At 39.7% G+C, this 5,912-nt stretch overlaps 1 non-coding gene across 1 annotated transcript; it reads right to left on the bottom strand.

Moving 5' to 3' along the window:
• Window positions 1–5,370: 5,370 nt before the first annotated feature.
• LOC143891482 (U6atac minor spliceosomal RNA) lies at window positions 5,371–5,493 on the bottom strand. The gene has a single exon (XR_013255364.1). It is a non-coding gene; the product is annotated as a U6atac minor spliceosomal RNA (small nuclear RNA).
• Between the last annotated feature and the right edge of the window lie 419 nt (window positions 5,494–5,912).

Here is a 5,912-nt window from a genome sequence, read left to right as displayed (position 1 = left end):
CCTTTTCTTTAGTTAGTTTCTTTTTCCCTAAATGTTTGAGGGTAGTAAGGTTTCTCTCCTATAAAATCAATTGCGTGAATGTACTAGGGATTATTATGCTTGTTTATTGAAATAGAGAAATTCTTCTCCTTTCTTCTAGTGAGAAAGTTGGTTTTCAAAGAGCTTGTTCTTTATTGATTCAAAGAGCACCCTTTGTGGATTCGAAGGTTTATTCGATTGGAGATCGAAGGCAATCAATTCCCGACTCGTTCTTCGTGCTTCCAGCTACGCCACTTCATGGCATTCCGCTTGCGCTTGGCTCCCATCCTCATCATCCTGATAAACCTCCTTTTGCCCATGCACCGGATGCCTTTGTTTAGGGTTCCTTGAGTCTTGGCATAGTATCACATCCATGGTAGATAGAGTGGTCAACAACATTAGAAAGACTAGAGATGGGTGTGGTGGTGGTAGTGTAGTCCAAGAACTCTTCTTCCTCTAATATAGCTTATGGTGGTGACCAAAAGGTAGAAATTTTTTCCCAATTGCCTTATTCAGCTCTTCCCAAATCTGAATTGGTGGATAGTCAATCTGCCTCCGTCGGTATATCAAAGCTTGCTATCAATCTTTTATCTCAACATAAACATCACACCAACCAAGGGCACTTCTTTCTTTACAGGAACTTTCTTGGGTTCAAACACATCATGAACTCTGTCTATCCAGTCAAGTAAGTCCATAGCTTCCTTTCCCAATAAAACTCAAGGATGTCAGCCACAAATCCATGATTCCCATCATGGGTCTTATGTGGTTGAACACTCTGCTGTAGAGCTGCCCTCCTTAGCATTCTTGCCTCAAATTCTTCATGCTCCCCTTCTTGGATATATAATTCTCTACCCATGAAGGTGGTCTAGTAAGTGGCAAAGTCATTCTTCCAACAGTCGAGTCAAATTTTGGATCTCCGTGATCAGCTCTTGCTATGCTCACTGATTTTGGGCCAAAACCTCTAGGAGTTGCATCATTTCCATGTGCTATGGATTAGTATCTGGGACTGAAGTTGCAGGACCAGAATCAATCCGTTTTCTAGTAGCTATTTCTGCCAAATTTTACCAACACTTTCTCGGGATGTCATGGTTACCACTATTGGTGTAGCTTCTTCCCCTACAGATTTGATGATTTGATCTCCCTTATTGGTGTTTTTTGAAATGATTTGAAATTCTTTTAGTTTGAAAATCAAATCAAGATCTTCATCAGTTAATCTGATGAAGACTGTAGAGTTACCACCTAGGATTGGGCCTAGGTCCATTTTGTTAACTCTGTATAAGGCTTGAGCTTTACCAAGATTCTAGGTCGTACTAGGTTATACGAGTGGAAGGTGTTAGGCACCACTCCCGCCCAAGAAATCCTCGTCTTAAGAATCAGATCTTGCAAAAGAATTCAAAAGCCTTACTAGTTTAATCATTGTTATGAAATTTCAAGAAAAATTATAATTCTTCTGTAATTTCGTACAGAATATGCATTAATTTCATATGAAATTTTGGTTAAATTGGGATGTTGGAAATTTTCCGGGAGTACTGACTTTTCGTATGTATTTTTAAATTTTGTACAGATATTTTCATACGAAAATAGGTTGAAAAATCATATTAAATTTTAGTTATTCTTTGAAAACTTTGAGATCCAAAATCTAGTGATGTTATAGAAGTTATTTGAAACCTAATTCTAATGACTTACCTACTGGTTCTCTTTAGAATCCAAATTATATTGAACTCCATTGAAAATAGTTGGGAATTATGAAAACATTCATCATAATTCAATAGTTCTCTTTTGAATTTCAATAGGATTTGAATTCTATGACCTTATTTTTAAAATCCTAACCTAGATCTAACACATTTGAGGTGAAGACCTAGAGATTTAGGTTTATAGATCTTCACATAGATCTAGATTGTTTTCAATTTGAAATTCAAATGAAATGAAATGGAAATCTGTTTTGATGAGAAAATCACGACGAGATCGGTGGAGCTTTGACAAGAATTTTGGCGGCGCTCCGATTCCTCAATCAATCTCACAAACAATTCGACGGAGAATTCAAGAATGGCAATTGGACATGGCCTTTAGAACCTTAGTCTCCTTTGAAATTCTTCTGGCGAATTCTCCGATCAGATTCCGGCGAGCTTTGGCATGAGTTTCCTTTTTCGAAAATTTGGAGGAAAAACTTTGGAGGGAAGAACCACGAAAATTCTAGCAAAAATTTTCAACCCCTAATTTTCTAGAACTAGGGCAATGGAAAATTTCCGCACAAATTTCGAAAAGTGGTTATAGATCTGATTTTCGTTCGATTGGAATTTCGTACACAAATTTCATATGTTTTGGGAGCATACGAATGCAAATTCCATACAAAGCAAATTTTACCAAACTTCTAGAAGTTCGTACATTTCTAAAATGTATGAAATTATATTCATACATATTCATACATACGAAATCAGTTTCGTACACCTAGGAATTTACGAAAATTCAGCCAAAGGTTCAACTGGGCTCAGAATCTGGCTAGCTTTCTGCTGTTTTGCATGTTTTCTGGGCTCGATCTCAGGGATCTCACATATACAAGCTCAGGACTATGGCTGCAAACAAAGGTTTCTGTGCAGGAACTCTCCTACTCTTTATGTCTATAATAGATCATGGTTCTATTGTCTAGGGAATGCCAAAACTCCCCGGTTCTCATGCTGGAGATACTATAACACAAGCATAAGCATCAATTGCCCTAGCACGGATTCATCATTGGAATCATCATCGCGCCAAAAAATTATTATCAATCCGAACTTGGAAAAATGGCGTGTCTACAATTGGCAATCATAGGGAATAACTAATAACTTGTAGGGACCAGGGTAGAACTCACCCCTAAAAGCTAGCAGTTATGGGGAGGGTGCCCATTCCCTTATAACCCATCCAAATCTCTTTGGATTTTCCGATGTGGGATTTTGCTTTTGCGTTGAAACCCTCAACAATCTCCCCCTCCATGCGGAAGCGACATGGACAATCTCGCCCTTCCACGCGGAGGTAACATGGAACTACGAGATCTTCTCCGAGGGACTTTCCCGTCCTCGGAGGCACACAGGGGTTGCAGAGATCTTCCTCGGGATTACCACACCCCACCTCTGACACTACTTGTTAGGAATTCAACCGGGTAGAACCCATAAAAGCTAGCCGTTAGAGGGAGGGTGCCCATTCCCTTCTAACCCATCCACATCCTCCATTTTTTCCGATGTGGGATGATTTGCTTTTGCATGGAACCCCAACAATCTCCTCCCCCCCCCCCCCCCCACGCGGAAGCAACTTGGACAATCTCGCCTCTCCACGCTGTAGCAACGTGGGAACCATGAGATACTATACCGGGGTTTCCAAGATCTTCCCCGAGAGACATATCCGCCCTCGGAGGCAAACCGGGGCTACCACGTCCTGAGCTCTGATACCATTTGTAGGGACCCAGGTAGAACTCACCCCTACAAGGTAGCTGTTACGGGGAGGGTGCTAATGTAGGGGCAGCGCAACGGATCGATGCTCTGATACCAAATAACGTAGGGGCGGATAGAAGAAGCGGAAACTCGAGTACTAAATTATATAGGGTAGTTAACAATATCAAGAATGGGTTTCCCAATCAAGGAAGGTAGGTGGGTAATGGGGTACTGTTGTGAAGGTGGTTACATGGGTTGAGATAAGAAGAATTTAAAGATCTTCAAGAATGGTTAATGGAATCAAGAAAAGGAAGTTATTTAGTTGTTCCAAGGAGATAAAGTCAAGGACTGTTATGGAGTTTTAATGGCTGAACTAAAGGTGACAGATGGCTTGGCTTCAACGATAGTAGCGGGTGGCTATCTACGTCTCCAGCGGGACGATTTCGAGGGACAAACTGAGGGACAAATAAAATTTTATTCAAAAAAAGCTTCTTAATAGTTTACAATGGATAGCCATTTATAGAGTTTTTGTGGCCAAAATCCTAACTATTAAGGGGTCCTTAAACAAAGGAGAAGAAAACGTCAAACTCTAACTCTAATTTTGGTGTAACACAAAATCTATTAAAAACTCTCAAAATTCCTAAAATCTCTCTAACTAAATCTCCTTTTGGACGTCAATAAAGAGAAATTTCTAAAAAAGAATTAAAGCAAATCCTAATTAGAAACAAACTAAGTATGACTCTTTTGAAACGTAGTAATCAAAGTGGACTGTTGATTTGGGCGCCGTCCGATATCTTCTGATCTAACGATCTTGACCGTTGATCTTCAAGATATGGCGAGATGCACCTGCATCATCCCCCCCACCCCCCTCTCGAAAAGAACTCTTCCACGAGTTCTGATCAAGGTCGATGATACCATATGGAGTGAAAATTGGCACGTCGGATAAGGTTCTTGCTCCGACTTCGAATTGGACGCCTTTCCAACGAATTAGATACTTCCATAGGGCAATTATTTTGGCATGCTTCAATGGACTGTGGAATTTAATTTTGTCGGACTGTTGATTTGGGCGCCGTCTGATATCTTCTTTTGATTTGGGCGCCGTCTGATATCTTCTTATTTGCATCAGGTGCCCGTTACCTTTTAACCCGTACACATCTATTTGGCTTTTCCGATGTGAGATTTTGCTTTTGCGTGACTACATAGCTGATATATGCACGAGTTAAGAAACTACGCAAACTAGCTCCGATACCAAGTGATGTAGGTGCGCCGCATGGAAGCTCAGATATCAAATGGATGTGTGTGCATTTCTTTGAAATGGAGGAGTAGGTAAACAGCCCTCCATTCAATTCAATAGCAGTCCAAACTTATCAACAATGTGCAAACATATCAGTCAAAGAATATGTAAAATACTGAATGTGAATTTGCAATGATTTCTAAAAGAAACCTATGAGTCAAAGAATAAGTAAAATATTGAATGTGAATTTGCAATGATTTCTAAAAGAACACTGTATTCTGTAGCAATGAAACCTCTGTTGAAGGTGGATATTTAGCTTATTCTCAAGCTTAGAATTCAGTTCACTTTTGGTTTGATAACAAACAAAGCCATTGAGAAATCACACAACGTAGAGAAAAAGATGTACACAGATATGAAATTCCAGAGGCCTTTACTTGATAATCTTCAGTGAAATTAAATGTGTTCTCATGCGGGGACACAGGGACCTTTGACTATACGGAGAGACCTTACTTGAAACAAGGTGAAAATGCCTAGAAGATGAGAGAAAGGCAAAGCTCTCTTGCCTGCAACTGTTTTTTTCCAGAGATAATATTTAAGTAGAAACTTTCTCCTCCCTACAAATACAAAAAAAAAAAAAATCCCTCTAAAAGAACATAGTTGTAAGACTCCGGGCATACCTTAAGGTTGTTTAAAAAATTTACCTTAAGGTTGTTTAAAAAATTTGGGTAAGATCCACCGAAATGGAAAGCCTTAACCATGTGAGGTAACAGGTAAGCCCGAAGGCTGTTCCCGTCCCTGTCAGGGGAGATGCCAACCGTCTCTCCTTTCAACGAACACAGTTAATTCTTAAAGATCATGTTTTATATACTTGCCAATTTCATTCACATCTATCGATGTGGGACTATATTGATGACTTGCATACTTTTCTAACATTTGCCCCCTTTTTATGTCGTTTTCCTTCAAAATAATTTATTGCACCCGTAGTTGTCTTTTTCCTAGGGATGACTGTATTCCACCGACTTTGTCTTTTCCTTGCTGCACAAGGGAGTGGAAATATCATTTCTCATAATAATCAAGCAAAAGGGTGAAAATGCTGAGAAACGGGGTGGGTGGAAATATCATTTCTCGTATGGTAATTAGACCAAAATTAAGGTTCGCTACAGGGAGGCTTTTCTTTGCATACGTAATGGCCAAAACATCATGCCAATTACCCATTCCTAACATCCGATGTAGATCTTGATGAATGACAAAGAATA

The sequence above is a fragment of the Tasmannia lanceolata genome, unplaced genomic scaffold (genome assembly GCF_043159265.1).
Source record: "Tasmannia lanceolata isolate RefF3 unplaced genomic scaffold, GAP_Taslan_0.1 ptg000013l, whole genome shotgun sequence".
NCBI classification, from domain to species: Eukaryota; Viridiplantae; Streptophyta; class Magnoliopsida; order Canellales; family Winteraceae; genus Tasmannia; species Tasmannia lanceolata.
The sequence above is the reverse complement of the archived record's forward strand: the minus strand, read 5'-3'. Positions and strand labels throughout refer to the sequence as shown.